This window comes from Protopterus annectens, chromosome 3.part0 (genome assembly GCF_019279795.1).
Source record: "Protopterus annectens isolate FY-2018-M chromosome 3.part0, PAN1.0, whole genome shotgun sequence".
Taxonomy (NCBI): Eukaryota; Metazoa; Chordata; order Ceratodontiformes; family Protopteridae; genus Protopterus; species Protopterus annectens.
The window spans coordinates 1,715,885,920-1,715,911,492 of NC_056731.1; the positions used below are offsets into that span (position 1 = coordinate 1,715,885,920).

The 25,573-nt window shown below is 41.0% G+C and overlaps 1 protein-coding gene across 2 annotated transcripts in view; it reads right to left on the reverse strand.

Annotated features, from left to right (window-relative positions):
- TDP2 (tyrosyl-DNA phosphodiesterase 2) overlaps window positions 1-25,573 on the reverse strand; it is a 594,646-nt gene that overhangs the window by 65,322 nt on the left and 503,751 nt on the right. The gene's annotated exons all lie outside the window — the stretch shown is intronic.

Sequence of the window (25,573 nt, forward strand, 5' to 3'; positions counted from 1 at the left end):
GATAAATACACATCCAGATTGGTTAAACAGTATGATTCCCTGAAGATACTTGAGGTGTATTGAGGACACCTATTCAAGTCACTGCCAGCCACAGGACCCCCTCCATGAATCAGGACACCTACTCTATTTGGATCTACTTGAGTCTATCAAAATACATCCAAACACCATGGTTTTGGGCGACTAACTACCCATCTATTGACTGGGTAAATTACTCGTGCTCAAACTCACTTGCTCAAAGGTTCCTTGACTTTGTTAGCTCCAATGCCCTGGACCAGCTGCTTGACACCCCCACAAGGGGTGCCAACATCCTGGATCTGGTGCTTACCAATATGGAGGACCACTGTAGCACCCCCACTGCGAGGTCTTCCCTGGTGCGATCTGACCACAAATCAGTCTCTTCAAACTAACTATCATACCTGACCCTCCCAAGAGCAACTAAACTAAAAAACCTTCTCCAAAGCAGATTATAACCTCTTACAGGGTGATATACATAGCTTCACTGCACCTCCTCCCTCAGATGGAACTGGCAACTATGCTGAGTTCTACACCAACGCTTTATACAAACACATGTATAACTGCATTGACTCGGCCATACCTGATAGGACCAAAACAAGTTCCTCAAGGGAACAGCAAACCTGCCTGGTGGACAACTGCCACTGACAGGCTTTACAATAAGAGGAAAAAATTACTGACCAAGAGTAAGAGGGAATGAGCTTTAAACTGTAAACACTCCCTCCTCAGCTTAAAACATCGAATAAGACTTCTTGTGCAGTCCTCCAACGTAAACTACAAATCCAAATTAACTTCCTCAGCTAAGAACAAACATAAGGTGTTCTTTAGCTACACCCATAACCTAAAAGGAAAGGCCCAGATTTGTGCTGAACTGGTGGTTAATGACACCACATACACTGAGCCTGTGGACATAGCTAACCTGTTGGCCGACAAGTTCTATGAAAACTTCCCTCCCCTGTCCCTGCCACGTCTACCACATGACATCCATACCATCTGTCCCCTACCTTGCATCTCTAAAGAGCAGGCCATAAATGCCCTAAGGCCAAAAACACAGCATCTATGGGACATGACAACATTTTGGGCTGCATCCTACATGGGCTCCAACAAGAATTGGCAACACCACTGGGTACTCTTTTCAATCATAATCTAAGCACCAGTTTCATCACAGCTGAATGGAAAATGGCCACCATTATTCCCTTGCACAAAGGTGGTGCTTCCACTGACCTCAGGAACTACAGACCTATTAGCCTAATTAGCCTTATCTGCAAGCAATTTCTTCCCGTTACTGTAAAGCCTGTCAATACTTCACTGGACCTTAACATAGAGATAAGTAATCTCCAAACACTTGACCCTACTCGGTTTGGATCTGTCAAAGGGAGAGCATGCCTGTTAAACCTGGTGGACTTCTTTGGGGCAGTCACCAAGGCCCTGGATGATGGGAAATCTGTGCATACAGCCCACCTACACTTACCCAAGGTTTTTGACACTATCACCCAACTCAGGCATCATTGACAAACTCACCCAGCTAGATATCAACCCTTATATCATTAGATGGGTCGCTAACTGGCTGATAGAACACATATAGTCAAAATATGGGAATCCACCTCCAACATCAGATCTGTAACCAGTGGTGTTCCACAGGGATTAGTCTTGGGACCTCTACTGTTTGGAATCTATTTCCCTGAAGTACAAGCAAAAACTAAAGGTCTGTGGCTGACAAAGTTTGCTGATGACTGCAAAGTGGGAGCGGTCATAGAGTCTCCAAATGATGTCAACATCCTACAAGAGGGTCTTATACAAACAAATGATTGATGCCAAAGTCATGGCCTTAAACTCAATGCAAAACATGTATTACCAACCCTTTTGGTAAGAACGATGCTCCTGCTAACTACCACATCAATAGCAACACCCTAAGTACACACTCAGTGGTGAGAGATCTAGACATACAGGTTGACAGTAACCTTACCTTTGATCACCATGTCTCCACAGTGGTAAGAAGGACATTCTATATTGCTCATTTCATAAGTAAGGCAGTGCCTCCAGGAAAAAGAAGTTGTTAACCTCCCTGTACTCTTCCCTCATCAGGCCAATAATTGAGTACAACCCCCCTTTTGGTATATAACTTTCCAAGCACCTGCAGTAATGGGAGAGACCACAACGGTTCCTCACAAGGAAAATTCAAGGTCTTCAGCATCTGTCCTATGTAGATCATCTGAAATCACTGTCACTTTATTCTGTTTCATACAGACTACTCAGAGGCAACTGCGTATAAGGCAATCTCTGACCCTGCTTTAATGGAAATACTGCATATCCGCAAGTCAAAAGGTACACTGGTTAATCGCTTTAAAGACCTGCTGGAAGGGCAGATTTGTCTTCCAGAGGTTACCACACCTTTGGAACAGACTCCCTCTTCATGTCAAACAGAGCACCTCATTGGCCCTCTTCAAATACAATCTGAAAGACTGGATGGGTAACCATACATTCACTCCGGGGGTTCCACCTCTATCCCTCTTGGACAAGGGCAATAGGTGCTAATTGTGGAAATAAGGGAAGAACTTGGCTAGGCTTTTAAGGACCCTAGGGCCATTAGCCTAGTAACTTCCTATGATCCTATAAATTTTGCATGTTTGCATGGGTTAGCAGTACAGTAGCAATCATTTAGAAAGCATTTTTTTTTCTGTAGACCGGTCCATAAAACTGCTACCTGTAAAGCAGCAATATAGTGCAAATACCTTGTACACCAAGCTTACAACAGCTAGTTGGGCATTAAGTGGCAATACCTACAGATTTAGTACAATTCTTTAAATTCTTCAAATTTAGTACAAAAGATCCTTTATCACCCTAACAATACCCCTATCCTCACTAATCTGATCACACCATACAAAAATCTTGAAACACTACGCTCAGCTAATAAGCTCCTTGTTGCCACTACTAAGTCAAAAAACAAAGCTGGGGACTCACTTTTCTCCAACACAGTAGGTAAAAACTGGAACCTGCTTCCTACTGAACTATCCACCCTTGCTTCAACTTTCCAATTTAAAGAACATCTTAAATCTCACTGGCTTTGTCCATGCTCTAACCCTGACTGACATCTTATTCCCCTTCTTGCTCTCTCTACACTTCTCTTCCATACTATTCTTTGATGCTTACTTTGTAATCTATATATATATATATATATATATATATATATATATATATATATATATATAAAATATATATATTATTGTCTTTGTTTATTTCTCTGTTATTGGATATATATGCAACCTACTAAATGACTTATTACTATTTTTGTTTTTGCCAACACAGACAATGTACTGTAAGTTACTTGACTAATTACTAAATATTGTATTCTTTGTCACTGCTAGTGCTTGGAGCTTTTCTCCCCGGGCCTCTACTGAAAATGGACATATATCCAGTTAGACTAGCCCGGTCAACAAATGTAAAATAATAATAATAATAATTCACTATTGTGTAAACATTAAAGTTAGTAGACTTTAGTACTATTTAGCATTACTTGTCCCACTAAAGCAACCTTATTAGTTTATACCAACAAAGCGCCCTTAACAGCCTTCTAACCCTAATACACCACCGCCTTATAGCTCACAAATCAAAGGACTGGACAGTATGGATATGCAATTTCCTAACTTCCCTGTAGCTAGCTTGGTGAATATGAGCATCTTGAGACAATGTAGCAATTGTCTTTCATTTACTGACAACCACTTAATCCTTAAAGGATCATACACAGTATATGCTAGAGGAGTATGACACCGAAGGCTAAACTCTCAAATACAAGTCGACATCAGGTTGTCAAATCGACACACAACACCCACCTCACATAGCACACAACACACATATAGACTAATGTATGCTGAGGCACTTAAACGCATCTTCCTAAACAACAAAGATCACCTACACCACCCACTGTCAAAGCTATGCCTCAGCAAGCCTAAAGGCACTTAACACCACACATACTGTAACTCTTAGTGGAACCCCAAACACTAAGCCCCTAAGACAAGCAAATATACTTCCATAATTCTCATTATAGGGGACTATATTGTAACATACACTGACGCTCTTCTAACCAGGCTGAACAAGGGGAAGATAAATATTAGTTGCTTACCTAAAGCCAGGATCTGGCAAATCATGCATGCACTCATGTCATTACTCCACAGGTACAAGTATGACTCTATCACAGTCCATGTAGGTGTACTTGATCTGAGATGTACCTCCCAAGACTATATGAAGAGAGACATTATGGAGCTTTCAGATTATTGTCTCAGGCTGGTATGAACCTACCACTGAGGAGATATTACCATCACTGAGGATGATGCCACAATATGAACAAAAAATGATTGATTTCAACAACTGGCTGTCTTTCTGGTGTTATTCTAAGGGGATCCAATATTTGTCAGCTTGGGAGGACATGGTCCACAGACCACGTTGCTATGCCAAGGATGGTCTGCACCTTTCCCCTTTAGGCTTTTGAACACTAGCTAAGGCTTTGTCTGCCCCAATTGTGCAATGAAAAATTGACAAACCTTCTGATATAGAAAAATCAACTCAACAGAACCTCAAGGTGTTACTGTTCAATGCCAAGAGCCTAAATAAAAAAAAAACAAAACAAAAAAAAAACTAAACACCCTCCAAGCCCTCTTCACACTCAAGAATACAGAAATCTATGCAGTTACTAAGACACGGTTTAAAGTGTTAGAGAGTACCCTGGCAGTGCAAGGTTTCAGTGACTTCCACACTTTTAGACCAGTACCCGGACAGACAAGGCATAAAGGTGAAGGTGTCTCAATATACATCAATAACAAGCATCTCTCTAGGGTGGCCAAACAGGATGATGTGCTGGAGTTCCATGTGCAGAACACCATACAGAAAATCCCATACAATATCCTAGCCAGATATAGGTCACCCACCATGTCCCTAAAAGCTCACAATACATACTTGGACCTACTAGAAACACTTGCATCCAACCTAACTCCCTACTCATGGGAGACTTTAATTATCCCTCTATAGACTGGGAATCCTACATCACCTCAAATCTATAGGCACAGAGATTCCTGCACTTCATAAGTATAAGCACCCTTGACCAAATAGTGAGTATGCCCACCAGAGGCCCCAATATACTGAACCTCGTACTCACAAATATGTGAGAACAACCCCCCCCCCCCCAATGTCTCATCCTCCCTGATAAGGTCCGACCATAAAGCTTTCTCCTTCAAAATCAAAATCAACTCTGTAGTCCCATTAAAACCAATAACAGTTAGGAACTATTCCAAGGCAAATTACCTGCTATTAAGTGATGGTTTGTCAAAATTCAATGCCCCTACAAACCCCGAGAACACATCAGTCTATGCTGAATTATCTCAAATTCTGTACAACCATGTCAGTGGCTGCACAGAGGCTGCTGAACCTGCCAGAAGTAAGCCCAGAGCTAGCCACAGAAACAAACAGCCCTGGGAGCATCCCAAATTAAACAAGCTATATACCAAAAGAAAAAAAAATATGGAAAAATCAGAAAGGGTAATTCCCATTAAGATAAAAAAACTCTCTCATCAAAGAAAATAGGCAACTAAGAGGGCTTATCAGGTCAAGCAAAGACAACTTTGAGGTTAAGATATCCTCTCAGGTGAAAGATAACCATAATGCCTTCTACGGTACATTAAAAACCTCAAGGGCAGCACACAATAATGTGCTGAACTACTGATTAGTGGTGCCACACTGACAGAGCCTGATAATATAGCAAACCTGTTAATGGACAAATTGTCTTTTACACATTCACAAAACAAACAGCATTAGAACTACTGGAATAAAAGCCCTAAATTTTGCTTGTAACATAAACAGGACACGATGGAGAGACAGTTATGTTTCGCAGAGAATTCTTATTCCCTGGAACAGGCTCCCCATCCATGTGAAGCAGAGTTCCTCTCCTAAAGAGAGAGAGACTGTTTTAGTAAATAACAAAGAAGAAACACACAAAGAAAATAAAAATGAGAAAGATATAAGGTTGGAGATAAAAGAACATACAAGGGAAGAAAAAGAAAGAAAGAAGAAGAATTAAGTAATTCAAGTGAAGAAGAAGCTAAATGGATAACAATCAAAAGTAAAATAAATTCCATTGGGAAGAGAGTGAAAGATAGAAAATGAAAATATAAAAACATAAGTATAGGAGAAAATAAAAAAAGGAAAGGGACACATATAACTGATACTTTTCTACAAAGTGAGAATCCTAGCTATAAACATGAATAGTATAAAGAATGTACAATGAAGATTAGGAGTGTTAGAATGGTGTAGATTGTTAAATATGGATATCATAATATTGACAGACATTAGAATAACAACAGAAAAAGAAAGAATACAAGTAAACGGGTTATGGAAAGGTAAGGTTACATGGACACAGGAAAAGAAAAATGCTCAGACAGCAATTTTATGGCAAAATGTATACATATTCTGGATTACATATTAGTATTATTAGAAAGAATATTAATATTAGATATAAGATGAAAGATCCAGATATATAGAGTGGTTACACTTTATGCATATACTTTACAAAAGCGGAGAGAGAGAGAGAGATTATGTTTAGGAAAATGCTTGATTATGTTAGTTTGAATATGCAAGTTATAGTAGTGGGAGACTAACTGTGAATTAAGACATAGGCGAAAAGAAGGGGCAGAGGTAAAGATTATTTTGGATATGATTAAAAGCAGTAAAAATGTATTTATAGGAATACAAACACTGACTGAACATGCAAAAGGGGCAATTTGAGAACTGAAATTGCTTATTTTATATTATCAGAAATTTTAAAAATATTACATAAAGGGGTTAAAATTACGTGTTTCACAGATCACTTAGCAATTCGGATAGACATTCAAGAGAGAAAAGGTTACATTAAAACAGGCAGAGGTACAAAAAGAATTAATGGAACAGATTTAAATGATTACGTAAGGAAAATACTACATCAATTATGGTTACATAGTATAGACATGAAAGATTTTATAAAGATTGGATAAGCTGGTGGATTAGTTTAAAAGAAAAATATAAAAAAGAGGTATTGGAATGGTTAAAGGACAAAACAAATACAAGACAGTTGCAAATATAAGGAGATCAGTAATTAAGCCTTTAAAGACATAATAAGTAATAAAGAAAAGTTTCTAGAAAAAAAGCTATTGAGAACATTTTAAAAAAATGTTATTTAAACAAAGATAGTTTTTACAAGGAAGAAAAGTAGTAGCAGTACCATACCTAAGTAAAGTGGTTAAAGAAAATAATAATACGAGAATTAAGGAATAATGAAGGAAGTGTAGTTAATACGCAAAAAGAAATAATGCAGACAATAAAAAGCATTCTGAAAACATTTTTCAAATGCGAATGTATAGGGAAATATGAATGGAACTTAAAAAAATTAAATGAAGAGGATAATGAGAGAATGGAAGAAAAGATTACAATGATAGAATTAAAAAAGAAGTTTAGAAAACAGTAAATGTAGAAGCAGCTACAGGTTTAGACGGAATTGAATATCTAATGTATAGAGATATGCAAGAATGGCAAAAAAAATAAAGAATATTTTTAGAGGTGATGAATGAGTGGTTCAAAAACGGATAAATGAAAGAATATACATGGGTGCAATGAAATTTATATGGAAAAAAGGAGAACAAATAGAAATAAAAAATGAAGACTGTTGTTGTTGTTTGTCTTTCGGCTTTTCCCGGTTAGGGGTCGCTACAGCGGAACTCCGGTCCGCTAATGATTGGCAGTAGATTTTCACGAACGCCGAGGTGCCAGCTCGACGTTCAACCTTCAACGAAGGCACGCCCATTTACGCATGTCTTTCGAATGCCCACCCAACCGCGGGGAGGACATGCAGACTCCACACAGAAGGCACTCCCCGCACTCCAGCCAAGAATCGAACGGGAGAACCTCTTGCTGTGAGGCAACAACGCTACCGCTGCACCACCTACTAGTGCCGAATAAGGTTGATTATAACATTTGTTATGAAGACAGTAGAAAAAAGAATAGTAAGCAAAGCTACTAAGCTACTGAATGAAACAACTTTTGGAATAAAAGAAAAAGGGATTCAAGAAATTTTAATGATTGTAAGAGAATTGCCAGAACCCAGTAATGCATCACGCTGACCAGGTCCCTTGGCACCAAACAGAAAAAGGACTTTCTAACTAAACCCCAGTCAACCAGAAAACAAAAAATTCAAGCAATCCAAATCAAATCAAGAACGTCCCAAAATGTATGATATCCTGAACGTAAATTTATTTTTGTAAAAACATATGTCAAGTCTGAAGACCACCCCCTCCTCTAAGAGTTCTGCTCCTCGGTGGAATTCCTCTCCAGCAACAGTACCATCAATTAATAACGTCCTTGGCACCAAACAGAAAAAGGACTTTCTAACTAAACCCCAGTCAAGTCTGAAGACCACCCAGCCCTCTAAGAGTTCTGCTTCTCGGTGGGATTCCTCTCCAGCAACAGTGCCATCAATTAATAACGTCCTTGGCACCAAACAGAAAAGGGACTTTCTAACTAAACCCCAGTCATGCCTGAAGACCACTCCCTCCCTCTAAGAGTTCTGTTACTCAGAAGGATTCCTCTCTGGCAACAGTGCCATCAATTAATAACCTATGTTACATTGGGTTCTAACTACTTTTGACCTTCTTTACTTACTTTGTAACATATAGCTTTGTACCTACTGTTGTGTCTCCTTAAAAATATTGCTCATGGCCAGCTACTGCACATCTCTGCTTACCCTCCACCCCACTACCCTTGCTCTTTCAACACTCTTTTGTGCACCCACATGCATAGCCCTACACCCAGCCACTCTCTCTGCTAGCCCTTTCCTCCTACTCCCCTGCCTCCTACTGGAACAGTCCCTCACATCCCTGCATACTACCATCATCTCTGCCCTACCCTGGCCCCACATCTCCTGCACTAAATCCTCTCTTCTCATACCCTGACCTAGAGCCTCCCCTCTCCCTATCAAGGTCTCCCCACTTATCTCCCTACTTCTCTAGCCTCCCTCTCAGCTTAGAGACTGCCTAGTCCCCCTTCATAGATTTGTGTAAAATAACAAATAAAGAGAAATTTGTCTGCTGTAGCATTTAGAACTGAACACATACTCTCTCCCATACAGACGCTAGGTAAATATTCACTGATTGTTTTTTGCTGCTGCACCTACAGGAAGGTGCATCACCATCTGCTGGCACTACCTTATATCAACTATTCTCTTCTCCGATGCTGTTACGACACCCCCCTCCCAGAATGCATTGCACCTGGTAAAAGCCACACACATGCTTCAGGCACCATTTTCTTTCTTCCACTCTCCCCCTGAACCCAGTAGTGTATCATGCTGACCAGGTAAGCTCTATACTTGAATGGGAATGCATATAGCGTTTTTAATGTAATGTTGTTGGATCTGTACACTGCCTTAACCTGCAAGCGTACCATACAGCTATTGTTTAATCTGTTAATGTACATGAACTGGCCGGTATAGCATCTTTCATGCTGAAACTTTCATTTTCACAATGTATTGCTGATAAGCAGTCATATTTAATTTTACGTGGATTGCGTTAACTCGCTCAGTAGTTCTCCCTGCATTGTAAACATTGTGGGCCTTGCCCTTGGATTTTTATTGCAGTTTTCCTTGTAATATAACATTGCATGCTTTGCCCTTGGGTTTCTGTTGAGAAAAATGTGAATTATGTGCCTACCATTTTACTGTGTTTAAACCATTACATTTGAGACTACTCCTACTCGCATGCAGTTTCTGAAAAAGTAGTTGTAAATGGTGTACCTCTAACCAGCAAACCTGACCACTTAATTGTGTTACTCGGTCCTGGCATAAACCACACAGTCTTAAGCTATCTACCGGAGTATATTTAGAGTTGTTAGACAACATAGATAGTTAATAGTAATTGGTGGTATCCTAGTCTGTATTTGTATTAGGATGTTACTAGCACACCTCTAAACACTGTAGTTAAAGTACAGAGTGGAGTACATTCCCACACGACATTACTAAAGGACCCAGGTAGCCTGTTTGTGTGCATCATCTGTTACACTGTGATATCCTAGTTATCCTTGTAAGGCATTACCAGCATGTCCTTAAACACTATGGAATAAAGTGTTAGGTGTTCCTACTGTAAGACCTAAGCTGCCTGATTATTTAGGTCTTCCTGATAGGCATAAACCTTCTATACACTTATTTTACTAATAGTACTAAAGGCCAAGGACCACTATCTTATTAAGCTGTGCCCAGAGGCGACCATCTAGTATAACCTGATGCTATTAATTTGCACATTTAAACTACTTATTCAGAAAGCTGTTTGAAGGTCTCCTATCCAATAAGCTGGGCCTAGCAGAGGCAAACTGGTACAACCAGCTGTTAGCTTGAAAGGTTATAGTACTATTATAACAACTTGCTCTCTTTAATCCTCCATTGTTAGAATATAAGTAAGGATATTTAGCTGCATTGTTTTAAAGCCTGCTCTGGTTGCTCTTCACTCTATCCTATCCTTAGTCTCTAATACTTTGCTATTTTCTCCTCCTCTGTCTGTCCCTTAACCATTCCTTTCTAAGCTGGTTTACTATCATAATTTCGAATGAAACTCGGTCGACTGCACTATGTTCGACAACAGAAAGTTGAACACGGCAATGTCGAACTTCAAAAGAAAGCCAAGGAACGGGTTTTAACATTGGGTGAGATAGAGGCGAGGTTTGTAGTTCGGCAATAGCAGTGAACCCCTATCTCGACCCATGTTAAAACCCGTTCCTAAGCTTGCTTTTGAAGTTTGACATTGCCGTGTTTGACTTTCCGTTGTCAAACATAGTGCAGTCGACAGAGTTTCATTCAAAATTATGATAGTAAACCTCTAAGCTGTCTGTTCCCTCATACCCCCCTCATTTCTCCTACCTATATTTGCATCTACTTGGCTGAGCCTTTAGAATATCTTATCCCTGTATTGTATACCTCTTGCTGTCTTTATTGCCATCACTTCATAGGTTCCTCTTGTCTGCCTAAGTCCTTCTCTTTCTCCTCTCTACAGCCTTCCTTCAGCTAACACTGCTCCTTCTTACCTCATCCTCACCCTCTCTCTGTCTTTCTCTTTGTTTTACACGTCCTTGGCACCAAACAGAAAAGGACTTTCTAACTAAACCCCAGTCAAGTCTGAAGGCCATCCCCTCCCTCTAAGAGTTCTGCTGCTCGGTGGGATTCCTCTCCAGCAACAGTGTCATCAATTAATAATCTATATTACATTGGGTTCTAACTACTCTTGACCTTCTTTACTTACTTTGTAACATATAGCTTTCTACCTACTGTTGTGCCTCCTTAAAATACTGCTCCTGGTCAGCTACTGCACATATCTGCTTACCCCCCCCACCCCACCACCCTTGCTCTCACAACACTCAAGTTGTGCACCCACCTGCCTAACCCTACACCCAGCCACTCTCTCTGCTAGCCCTTTTCTCCTACTCCCCTGCCTCCTACTGGAACAGCCCCTCACATCCCTGCGTATTACCATCCTCTCTGCCCTACCCTGGCCCCATCTCTCCTGCACTAAATCCTCTCTTCTCATCCCCTGACCTACAGCCCCTCTCCCTATCACAGTCTCCCCACTTATCTCCCTACCTCTCTAGCCTCCCTCTCAGCTTAGTGACTGCCTAGTCCCCCCTTCACAGATTTGTGTAAAATAAATAAACAGTAAAACAAATAGATATTTGTCTGCTGTAGCATTTAGAACTGAACACATATTCTCTCCCATACAGACACTAGGGAAATACTCACAGATTGTTTTTTGCTGCTGCACCTACAAGACGGTGGAACCCGGCTCCGTTCGCTATGCTCACTTCGCTTCCTCTACTCTCCCCCCATTCCCACCCACCCCCACATCAATTACATTTATAGCTATAGACCACACCCCCAGTACTTCTCACTCTCAATTAACCAATTAAAACTAACCTATCATCTCCATAATACTACTTTACACTACACCCTTATTCAACAACCAACCTTTGTAATTATTAGTAGTTCTTACACACACACACACACACACACACACATCTCCTTAAGCACATCTAAAAACATGTTGCACACCTATCACACCCTGATACCAAAACTAATACCTTACACACAAACTATCCTCTCACTCCTCTTGCTGTCCATCATTACTTTCTACCACTCACAAGTATATATCACCCCCCCCCCCGCCATGGCAGACAAAACTAAGGAATTTCCCTATATCACCATGCGACCTCACCTCCTTCCAATTGTATTCCTACCTACATAATAACCCAACCTACAAAATCAATTCTCATTATTCCCTAAAAACAAACTAAAATGTTTCACAAACTAACCAAACTCTACCTATACCTTCTCCAAAAACTCACTTGCTGTGGGGACATTCACCCTAATCCAGGGCCCAATATGTCTACTAACTCAAACTTACAACAGACAAATCTTCTTTACCTAAGGCCTGCCTCCTCTCTCCTCCTTTTGAACATAAATACTAGAAGCATACTTAACAAAACCCACGACCTCCACTTCCTGCTAGCTCTATACAAACCAGATGTCGCTCTACTAATAGAAACTTTTCTTAAACCAGAAAATCATAACAATGAAATTACACCTCCTAAATATAACATTATACATAGTGACAGAATTGGGAAAAAGGGGGAGGTGTAGCAATACTATTCCAAGATCACCTCAAAACTGAATCTGGGTGCAATTCCAAAGACGTCAAAGATATAGAACAAATTACTGCAAAATTAAAGCTTAATTCTAACAAACATTTAATTATTGTAGGGGGTTATATCTCACCAGGCAATAACACCACTATACTGGAAAGCCTACTAAACTGGATGTCAACCTCTCTCCCACAAGAAACCATACTATTAGGCAATTTTAATATTGACTGGGCTGACTGCACCAGCCAAACCCCCACTACCTACATTAACCTCCATGGGTTCACCCAAATTATATCTGATCCCACTAGAATCAACAAAACATCCAATTACCAGTCCATCCTAGACTGGATTTTGCTATCTGACCCCAGTCTTGCACAGCAGTCAGGCTGTCTTCCTGAAAGTCTGAGCGACCAAGCAACTTACCTAATCAGGCACCGATCCCACCATATTCACCATCCCGTCCTCAGAGTAATATGTAACAAAAAGTCCTTTAGAACTACTGAATCAATGCACTAAAATGCTGTAATATTGGACTCCCCTAAAACAACTAACTCTAGACAAAGCTGTTGAGTACTTCAGCTCTACATTCCTAAACATCTTAAACTATCACGCACCCTGTAGAACCATTAGAATCAAAACTAACTATGCCCTATGGCTAAAGTACAGTTGTGTACCTACCATAAATGTAGATGCTCAAGTGTATTTCACTGTTGCAGTCATTACTGTTGGGTTATCCTGCTAGCAGGCTACCCTCAGTCAGCCAGAATTCCAAAGTCTAGGTCCGGCGTTGGTTGCTGTCACCTCTTCAATGGCGTCAGTGCGCCAGGGGTATAAAAGATGCAGCCGACGACATTTTCTTCAGTTTTTCTTGCCCCAGATGTCAGGTGCCCCCAAATTGGTAGGCTGAAAAATATGCCAATAAAAATGCATGCACAAAAATAACATGTCCTTCGTCTACAAGCAAATACACCAAAAAGGTTGTATAGGATGGAGAAGTGCAGATAAGTCCCAGCAAAGAAAAGGGGGATGGTGGGTGGGTAACCTGGACTGCAACAGTGAATACACTCGAACATCTACATTTATGGTAGGTACACAACTGTACTATTTTCATCGTGTTTCACTGTTGCAGTCATTACTGTTGGGTTGAATCCCAAAGCTGAGGAAGGGCGGCTGGGCTAAATAGGGTTAGGAGAGGCTATGAGGCCCTGCAGAACTGCACTGGCAAAGCCTGCTCTGGACTTAGAGTAAAGAGGTAAGTGGTAGTGCTTTGTGAAGGTGTGCACTGAACTCCAAGTTGGTTGGTACTCCTCTGAGAAAGGCTGCCGAAATGGCTGCTGCTCTGGTGGAATGAGGCCTAATGCCCTTAGGCTCTGATTTGCCATGTTGAAAATAGCAGAAATGGATGCAATTGCCTATCCATTTAGAAACAGTCTTTTTTGAGATAGCCTTTCCTTGAGATCCTGTAGCATATGACACTAAAAGTTGTTCAGTCTTTCTGAAAGCTTTAGTACTGTCCAAGTAGAAGTGTAACTGCCTATGTATGTCCAAAGAATGCAGAATTTTCTCACCCTTGTTCTGTGGGTTAGGATAAAAGGTAGGCAAGAGAATGGTTTGGTTAAGGGCCACACTGGACACCACCTTAGGCATACCTGTAGGGTTTGTCCTCAGAGAAACCCTGTCTGGATGAAAAATGATGAAAGGTTCCACAGCCATGAGTGCTTGTAACTCCGAGACTCGCCTTGCAGAGGTTATTGCCAGGAGCAGAGCTGTTTTCCAGGATAAGAATTTAATATCTGCTGTTGATGCTGGCTCGAAAGGAGGCAGTGTCAGTTTTTCCAAAACATAATTGAGGTCCCAGCCCGGAATTGGTGCTCTCCTTGGAGGTCTAATGTTTTTGGCCCCTCTGAGGTACTACCTTATTAAGGGATGTGAAAAGCAGAGGCATGAATCTTAATTGATGAGAAAGAAAGGCCTTTGTTTAGCATCTCAGTTAGGTATTGTAAAATCTGAGGGGTATTTGGTACACACGTGTCACTGCCTTGTTCCTGGTTCCAAGCACAGAATCTTTTCCATTTTTCTGCATAAGATTTTCTGGTGCTGGGCCTCCTGGCCTCCAAGATAACATCCATAACAGCTTTTGAAAGAGGAGTGTTCTGAATGACTACATTATCTGCCATGCTGCCAGATTTAAGGTCCTGAGTTGGCTGTGCAGGATCTGATTGTTTTGCTGGGTCAGTAAGTGAGAAGTTTGAGGCAATATCCATGCTGGACCTTGAGACAAGCTCTTTAGGATTGGGTACCAGTGCTGGCATGGCCAGTCTGGTGCAATCAGTATAATTTTTGGTTTCTCTTGTCTGACATTTAGGAGTACCCTGGGAAGGACAAGCAGTAGGGGAAAAGCATATACCTTTAGATTTTTCCAGCTGAAGGACAGGGCGTCCACTTTCCATGCTTGCTTGTGATAAATCCTTGTGCAAAATCTCTGCAATTGGCAGTTGTGGGGGGAGGCGAATAGATCTATGTCTGGGCATCCCCATTTCCTTATTATCATGCTGAAGACTTGTGGATCCAGTTTCCATTCATAGGGATCCATGAGGTTACAGCTTAGTTCGTCTGCCAGAGTAATTGTTTTTCCTGGCAAGAATTGTGCTTACAGGTGAACTTGAAAAGCCAATGCTGTGTCCCATAAGGTCATTGCTTGTCTGCAGAGGGGGTAGGTATGTGTACCTCCCTGCTTGTTTATGTACCACATGACCGTAGTGTTGTCTGTCTTTATCAGTAACTGTCCTGGATGAAGCAGGTCCTTGAAAGCTGTCAAGGCATTTTGAACAGCTAGCATCTCTTTTTGATTGATGTGAAAATGCATCTGTTTTGCAGGCCATGTGCCATGAATACATTTTCCTGCCATATGGGCCCCCCAGGCATAATCTGATGCATCCGTTGTCAGTGTCTGTCTGGCTGTGGGTAATCTGAATGGCAGACCCTTGTTGTGGTGACAGGCTTCTGCCCACCATCGAAACTCCTGTTGCAGGCAGGGAATGAGTGCAATTATAGGTTCATAGGTTCATACTGGGCTATCTGCCCTAGGGCATTTATAAGCCTAGCCAGAGTGTGTTTGGCTTTCGCCACCCATTTTAAATGAATTTTGCTATGCCCTTTTTCGAGATTAGTATACTGTATCTCTGTCTAACAGTGACACAGAAATGATACCCGGGGTAAACCTACGATCTCCCATCCACTCATCAAGATTCCTCTTGAAGAGAGTCAATGAGGGACTCTGCCTAACCTGGACTGGGATTTTATTCCAGAGTGAAGGGAGCCTCTGGGTTATGAATCTGTCCCTCCAGCATGTCCTATTTATTTGAGTGCTGAGGTTCAAGTCTCTCGAGCGCGTAGCTCGATGTAATTTGGATTTTCTGAGGTGCAGCATGTCCATTAATTCCGGGTTGGACATGGCTTTATATGTCAGGCACAGATCGCCTCTGAGCAGGCAATATTGCCACTGAGTAGAGCTGGAGTTTCTTTAACCGGGCAGCATATGGCATCTGTTTGAGCCCTTTGATCCTCTTGGTGAGGTACTATTGGGGTCTTTCCAGTTGCTGCAGGTGTCTGGTAAGGTACATCCCAAAAGGGGCATTGTACTCAATTATGGGCCTGATAAGGGATGAGTAAAGAGGCACGATGACCTCCCCTGATCTAGATGTGAATCCCTTCATGATTAGGTGGGCTATATAAAATGTTTTTCTAACCACTTTGGCCATGTGGTTTTCAAATGAGAGATTGCTATCAACTTGGGTCCCCAGGTCCCTAATTACTTAATCTGTACTTAATGGATTACCACCTATGTGGTAATTTGTGGGCACTTTGTTTTTGCCAAAGGGGATGACTATACACTTTTTGGCATTTAGCTTGAGGCCATGGCTCTGGCACCAGTTGTCTGTTTCTATGAGGCCCTTTTGTAGGATGCTTGTTTTGGCTGGAGAGTCGATTATGGTGCCCAGTTTGCAGTCATCTGCGAACTTGGTCAGCCACAGTCCTTCCGTGTTGGCCTGTACCTCCGAGAAATATATACCGAACAAGAGAGGTCCCAGGACTGAGCCTTGTGGGATGCCACTTGTAACTGGTTTGGAGTCTGACATGGCTCCAGCAATTCTAACCATGTGGGTTCTGTCCTTGAGCCAGTTTGCAACCCATCTAGTGACATAGGGGTTTATATTTAAGCTGGTGAGCTTATCTATAATGCCCGAGTGGGGTATTGTATCGAAGGCTTTTGCGAGGTCCAGGTAGGCTGTGTGGACCACCTTCCCCTTGTCAATGGCCTTGTTGACTGTTTCAAAGAAATCAACCAGGTTTAAGAGGCAGGATCTGCCCTTAACAAAGCCGAACTGGGTACAATCCAGTGTCTGTTAAGTCCCCAATATCTTTATTTATGAGGTCCATGATGATCCTTTCCATAGCTTTGCAGACCAAGCTAGTCAGGCTTATGGGGCAATAGTTTCCAGGATCCGTTGAGGCACCACCTTTGTGGAGAGGGACCACTGTTGCTGTACGCCACTCTTTGGGTACATATCCTGTAGTAAGGCTGAGATTGAACAGTAGTTTTATGTTTGGGTTTAGCTCTTCTTGGAGTTCATGTAGGATGCAGCCTGGGACACCGTCTGGTCCCACTGATGCTGTGTTTTTTGCTTTGGAGAGGGCAGCTCTTACCTGAACATCTGAGATGTCAGGGGGACAGCACTCTGCTTGGATAGATATTTGCCCTTTTGGTGGGGGGGGGGTTGCGCTGAACCTGTCAGCTAGGATGTTGGCAATGTCTGGGGGTTTGGTGTATTTTTTGTCATTTTGGACTAATTCTGAGCATATCTGGGAATTCCCACCCAGGTTCCTAACATAACTAAAGAAAGCCTTGTGGTTATCCTTAGTGTCCTGTGCAATTTTTCTCTCTAAGCTGGCCTTAGATGATTTTATGAGTGCCCGTAGTTTTTTGCTATTACTGATCAGAGATGCCTTCCCTTTTTGGGATTTTGCTCTATCATGTAGTAGCTTCCTCCTTCTATTGTATAGTTTGTTTATGGCTGGGGTCCACCAGACAGGACGCCTGCCTTTGGAGGATTGGGTCTTGGTTTTATTTGGGATTGCATGATCCATGCATTCCTGAAGGTGTTCATAGAATGCGTTTATAAAGGATTCTGCGGTCTGGGCGTATTTTCCACAGGCCGGGGCTTTGAAGGATTCCACCTCGGTTTTGAGGAGTGTGAAATTTGCTTTAGAGAAGTTTTTACTGTGGTTTTCTGGGCAGGGGGTGGGGTCGGGATGTAAATATCCAGTGAGATTAGTTTATGGTCTGATCTTACCAGTGAGGGATACACTTCTGGTCTGGAGCATAGAGCCCCCATGTTGGTGATGATCAGGTCCAGTATGTTTTCCCCTCTTGTGGGAGTGGTAACAAGTTGTTCCATAGCATTTGAGTTTATAAATTCTAGGAACCTTTGGGCTAGGGTGTTGGAGCTAGAGTAATGCTCCCAGTCTATGTTTGGGTAGTTGAAGTCGCCCAATATAATGGTGTTTGGAGAGACCTTCATATTTTCCAGTGTTCTCAGGAAGGCCGGGTGGGGTTCCTGGGTTTGGGAGGGTGGTCTGTAGCAGGCTATAAACTGGAAGGCAGTTTTACCCACTGTTAGTTTCACATGGATAGTCTCTGATGCTTTGTGCTGTGCCACCAACCTGGAGGTGTGGGTATCTTTGACGAATACTGATACTCCCCCTCCTTTTGTGGTTCGGTCCAAGTTTTGGGGCCGAAAAGCATGGTATGAGGTATAACCTGGTAGTGCTGGGGTGCTGTCTCCAGGCTGTGGCAATGCTGAGTCCAAACACTTTTTATATACCATTGTAGTTTCCTCATATGCAGTCTGGCATATGGAATTAGTAGAATGCAAGATGCCATGAAACCCAAGGCCTGCAGGATTTTCCATGCAGAAAAGTGGGTTTTTGTTGCCAATTTCTTGAAGTAAGTAGTCAGTTGCTTTTGTTTCTCTGGCGTGAGATAAGCCATCTGGGCAGTTGTATTTAAGCTTGCACCCAGGAATATTATCTCTTGAGAGGGCACTAGTTTTGATTTCTTTTCGTTTACTGTGTACCCTATGCCAATTAGTAATCTTTTTGCAAACGCCAGATGCTTCAGAAGAATGTCTTTGTTCTCTGCTTGAATTAGGCAGTCTTCCAAGTATGGATATATTTGAATTCCTTTTTGTCTGCAAAACACAGTTACTGGTGCCAGGCGTTTTGTGAAGACCCTGGGCGCAGTAGATAAGCCAAAGGGCAGTGCAGAGAATTGGTAATGCATTGAGCCAGCTATGAATCTGAGGTATCTTCTGCAAGATAGTCTGATTGGGATATGCAAATATGCCCCTTTTAGGTCCAAAGTTACGAGCCAAGCCTTCTTGCCCAGCATGGGCAGTAGCTGCTGTAGAGTCAACATCTTGAATTTTGGAACGTCCAGAAACGTATTTGGTATAGATAGGTCCAGTATTGGTCTCCAGGTTTTGTCCTTTCTGGGTACTAGAAAGAGTCTGGAGTAAAATCCTTGACCCTGCTCTTGTTGTGGTACTTGCTGAATGGCCCTCATGTCCATGAGGGAAGTAATTTGTTTTTGTGCCTCTGCCCTTTGATTGTGTGGCAGGTTTGGCATACCTTTTGACCTTCGTAGGGTGTGAAAATGAAACCTGTAGCCTCGAGACACTATGTTCAGGACCCATTTGTCTTGGGTAATCATTTGCCAACTTGATGAAAAAAGTGCTAGTTTTCCCCCTAAGGGGGCTGCCAAATGAAAAGTGCTTGGATCTGGTAGAGGAAAGTCATTGGGACTGTTTCCTGTAAGGTTGTGATTTGTCTTCTCCGCTTTTGGAGGTAGGAGCACCTCATTGTTTAGGCCTGTATGAGCCTTGGGGCTGAAATCTGCCTCTAGGACGCCTGTATCTGCCTCTTTGTGGTCTGTCTGCCACTGGAAAGGACCAATTTTTAGAGGGCCAGTTCCTGCTGAACCTGGGTGGCTGTACCTGTAAGAAATCCTTGACTGTCTGCATGGATTTTGCTTTATCCTCCATTTTTTTCAACACCTCTTCTGCTTTAGAACCAAACAAAGTATCATGCTGTAATTGTGCATCTAATAATTTTGCTTTAACATGATCAGGCAGAGTCTGTTCCTTTAACCAAGCATGCCTCCTAATAACAGATTCTGTAACAGCGGCCCTGCAAGAGACCTCCAGTGAATCATAACCACATTGCAAAGTATGCTTTCCCACTTGTTCAGCTGCATGCAATAAATCCTGCAATTCCTTGTTCTCTGAACATTCAGTATTTGTCAACATTTTCTGTTTAAGCAGTGACATTAAATATTGCTGATATTTAAGCATATGCAACTGACAATTTAAAGCCCTTACAGCCAGGGTAGCAGAAGTGTAGACTTTTTTCCCCCATCTGTCTAGAGCCCTAGAATCCCTATCAGAGGGGACAGGGTTTTTTGCAGTGGAAGCTTTAACCCCTTTGGGACCCTGAGATATAGTTTCTAGGTCAGCTGTGGGGTTTTTATATACGAACTTATGAGAATCCGGGACCCTGTAGTATCTGTCTGGCTTAGCTGGTGCAGGGGGTAAAGAGTCAGGGGACAGGCTGGACTCTGAAAATACATCATCTACAATGTCCAGAACAGGTGGAATAGCAAGGGGTCTGTGCTGAGGAAGTAGTAGGAAGTCTCTGAGCCTTTTCTTAGATTCAGAATAATCTTGGCTCTCCCAGTGGAAATGCTCCCTCATGGTATGCAGGGTTTCCCCAAAAGAATAATCCTTAAGAGGAGAGGCTGAAGGGATGGGTTCTTCAGCATCAGAATCCTCATAGGGAAGCATGGAGTAATCCTGTTCAGAAGAGGAATCAGAGGAAATGGAAACCTGATCAGAAGAATCATACTCTTGTCTCTTGCCTAGGCCTCTTATCAGGAGGGGGATGGGAAACCTGATCAGAAGAATCATACTCTTGTCTCTTGCCTAGGCCTGTTATCAGGAGGGGGATGGGAGCCCCTGATCAAACTAATTAGGTCTTCGGCCATTTTGAGCATCTGTTTTTTTAGGCATGGAAGTCTGAGAAGGAGAATGCTGTACTTGTTTCTTTGTCTTTAGAGCTGCATTAGTCTTTGTCTTTGAAACTGAAGATGGCTTAATATATAGTTGTGTAGGTCTGAAGACACTCTCAGAAGCCGATGCCTGCTCAGCGGCTCCAGACCCATCTGAAGGAATGATTTCAGAGTGTCCAATACCTTGAGTTTCCAGAGGCCCAGTCGGCTCCACATGGGAGTCGGAAGCGGCCTGTGGTTCTGAGGTAGCAGGCACCAGGGCTGCAATAGCGCCTCACTGAGAACCGGTGAACTGGCAACTGGCCTAGCAAAGGCTTCTTCGTCAGTTTTGGACCTTGGATGCCTATCCTTTTCTTTGTCCTTGCGTTTTTTGTGAACTCCAGTTGTCGGCTGGTCCGACGGCATTATACAATTAAATCTTCGGCCAAAGTAATGAAATGCAAAATCGAACCGACGCTTGACAGTGCGTTGGTTAAATCTAGCACAAAACCGACAGCTAGCAACGTTGTGATCAGGGCCTAGGCAAGGAATACAGTAAGAGTGAAAATCCTTATGAGGTATTTGCTTCCCACAAGAAATACAATTGTTAACTTTTTCTGACATCGGTCTGGAGCAAGAAAAAAGTTTCCCCAATGGGGTACTTAGCTTTAATGAAGACTTTGGTTCTGAAATTCGGTTTCGAAAATCTCAGGAGTCGGCCGACCGGCACTTGCGAACTACTTTTGCTTCGGGCACCGCATGGCAAGAAAGACTGAAGAAAACGGCGTCGGCTGCATCTTTTATACCCCTGGCGCACTGACGTCAGGGAAGAGGCGACAGCAACCGACGCCAGACCTATTCTGGCCAACTGAGGGTAGCCTGCCAGCAGGATAACCCAACAGTAATGACTGCAACAGTGAAACATGATGAACATATATAGATACCAAAACATTAATGAAAAAAGGGACAAAGCCTGGCTACAGTTTCACAAAAACAAAACCGCCACCTTGAGACAACATTATTAAGAACTCTGGAACAAAGCCAAAAAACAAATCAAACTTGACAAATCTAATTACTACAAATCCATACAAGAAAAATATGCTCATAACCCACATACATTTTGGGCCACAATAAATACTTTACTGCACCCAGGAAGATCTATCACTCCATTCTCTACATTACCAAACAACCATGAAAACACTCCACCCAATTTACTAAATTTTTTACAGAAACAGTCCAATCCCTAACCAACACCCAAAATACTACTGGTACCCCCAAGTTCAATAGACATCCCAACCCATCCCAACACAAAACTACCCCTCCAGCTTTTCCCTGCACCCAGTCTCTACAAAAACAATTGCTAAACTCCTCAAAAAACTTAAACCAATCACACTGGCAGCTGATAATCTGCCAGCAGACTTCCTTCAGATGACTTCTGAAGCAATAGCCTACCCAGTGTCCATCCTAATAAATAGGTCAATATCAGAATGCAAAGTACCTCACTCATGGAAAATATCATATATTATTCCACTGGACAAAGGAGGTAAGTCCCTTGAGCTAACCAACTGTTGTCCCGTAGCTATTCTATCTCCTCTATCAAAAATATTGGAAATAGCACCACCACCACAGCACTACTCTTTCACTAACACCATCATCATAGAAATAAAGGACTATTTGAATCCTCCATATTCTTAGACTTATCCAAAGCCTTTGATATGGTTAACCATACTATACTCCTGGAGACTCTATCTACCCTTAACATAAGCTCCTCCACCAAATCATGGTTCAGTAAGTATTTATCAGACCATCAACAAGCTGTCCTATGGCAAGGCCAACTGTCCCCACTACTACCAGTAACTATAGGCATCCCTCAAGGGTCTATCCTCGGTCCCTTGCTGTTCTCACTTTTACTAATCAGACTGCCTCAGCCTCAGTGGTGCAATATGCAGATGACACCAATATTATAAGTGCGGCCCCGCACCCTAAATGAGCTTGAAACCATAACTCAAAACAACTTTACCCTTGCAGAATCATGGTTCACTAACATCAAACTTATTCTTAATCCCAAAAAGACAAAACTCATTCTCTTCAGTCCTGGAAAATCTCACCCTCTAAACAACGACTTTACCATTACATCTAAAGACAACATAAAGATCAACCCAACCACACACACTAAACTGCTAGTTGTTGAAATTGACAATTTGAAATTTGACATAAACATAGCCCAAACTATAAAGAAAGTTAACCAAAAAACTTGGGTCTCCTTTATAGGAACAAACAGTTCGTCACCATACATACCAAAGCCACTATTGCACGGACTCACCCCCCATCGATTCTCCTTTATGTCTCCCCTATCTTTACCAACTTTCGCCATAGCGAACTAAACAAAATGGAATCTTGTTACAACAAGATTGCCAAGTTTGCCACAGATGTCACTCATAGATCCCATCACTGCCTTGCCCTCAAGCAACTAAACTGGCTTGAGCTACCTCAGCTACTCCTACTAAACCAACTCTTAATAGCTCACAAGCTCTACTACCTTCCAGAAAAAAAACAGCCCTTCAGTACTTAATTAATCACTATACCACCACTAGAGCCTTAAGATCCAATAATCAAAACCTAATCAGTGTCATCAAACATAAAAATTAAGCTGGGAAATCTCTCTTTGCCTGCTCCATTGCCAACATCTGGAACACACTCCCAATCCAGTTAACTTCTGTCACCTCCCATCTCCAATTTAAAAAACTCCTCAAATCCCATTACTTAAATAACTGGCTTTACACATGCTACTCCCCAGGTTAATCCATACTCTGCACTGTTGCTAAGAATCTATCATGATCCAGCTATTCCAATGATAAGTCCTTTTCAGTGCCAATAGACCTGTGTAACTAATGTAAAGCTCTGAACAGAAAGAGCAACCTTCTAGTAAAAAAAAAAAAAAAGTAACTCAAGCTTTTCTTCATGCATCACTCACTATTGCAACTACCTAGAAATTGTTAATGCTTGCTTATGTATGCCTATTTGTATTCTTGGATGTATTCACTCAGTGTTATGTGGAGCAACTACCTACAACATGTTAATGCTTGCTTATGTATGCCTATATGTATTCTTGGATGTATTCATTCTTAGTGTTATGTGGAGCTTTTCTCCCCAGGCCTCCGCTGAAAATGGACCTGTGTCCAGTCAGACTTCCCCCGGTTAACAAATGTAAAATAAAATAAATAAATAAAAATAAAAATAAACAGAAAAAAAGAATCATAAACATTAATAGTGGATGCAAGTAAAGTATTTGATAAGATACAGCATGAAGTACTATGGGAAATTTTAAAAGAATATAAGTAATAAAATAATTAACATTTTGTTATCAGCGTATAAAACAAATAAAGTAAAACTAGTGGTCAATGGATGGTTAACTGAGAAAACAGAAATAAAAGGACGTCCAGTAAGTAGTATTTTATTTGCATTAATTATGAATGCAGTCATTAAGAAGATAAATTTAGCATTGAAGGAAGCAAATATTGCACACTAGAGGGAATTTAGACTCTAGTAATGTTTTCTTTTGCAGATGCTCTAGTAGTAGTGGTGAAAAATGGAGAGTGGATGAAAACAGTTATTAAAGCACTCGATAAAGAATTAGGAGCATTAGGTTTGAGTATTAATGAGGAAAAGAGTCAAGGACTGGGATTTTCAGGAAAAATAGAGGGTATTCAGTTTAGTAAAAAAAAAGATTTTTGGGAATAAGACTTGGTAACGAGCAACAGATATTGACACAATGGAAGGATATGATACAAAAAATAAGAAATATTTGTATGTTCTGGAGAACATTTAAACTTGTGTATAAGACACAATCATATTTACTCAATTCAATAATATTAAATAAGATAGCACATCTAGCAAGAGTATTTATGATACCAATGGAATGTGAAAAAGAATTATTGTCTGTGTTATTTACATTTATATTGGAATCAAGATTGAACCCTTATGTTACAAAAAGGGGAGGAGGTTTAATAAATTCAATTGTGCATATAGCTTCATTGAATTTATATAAAGTGTTTAAAGGAATAAAGGAAAAAGAAAAAATGTTAATAGAAATAATAGAAGAAAAATATAAAGCAATTTGGGGAAAGATTAAATGTTTAAAAAGAAGCAAAGGAAATGCTTGTACAGAATGAAAATATATCAAGAAAAATATTGTTAATGAAGATTGATTTAAGTAATATAAAAAACAGAAAATAATTCTAAGAAAATATAATGGAAAAAGTTATTATATTTATCCCTGGAAGCATTTGGGAGAAAGAAAAATAAAAGGTATAAAAGCAAGAATGAAAAGATGTGAAAAATAAAAGAATAAAAGAAAGAGTTTGTACATATTGTGAGGAAACAGAGACTAGTGAGCACACTTTTTTTTTAAATGTAAAATAGTAAATCAATTATGGGAAGAAATATGTACAAAATAATGTATAAAAGGATTGAAAAATGTAAAAAAGTATAAATATGGACATGACAGAATATGGATACTATGGAAATATGAAACAAAAGGATGTAGAAAGATTAGATTAAAAAATATTTTGTATAATATGGATTGTCTGGACTGAAAGAATCAATGAGATAAAATTTAATGGGAAATGGATACTTTCAGAAATTTTGAAGAAAATAAGATTTTGGTTGTGGAAAACGGAGTGGGGGAGTCAAAAGTTAAAAAATTGAAAATATGTAAGTTAGTTGTAAATAACTGTAAATAAGCTATAAACATTTGCATATAGAATA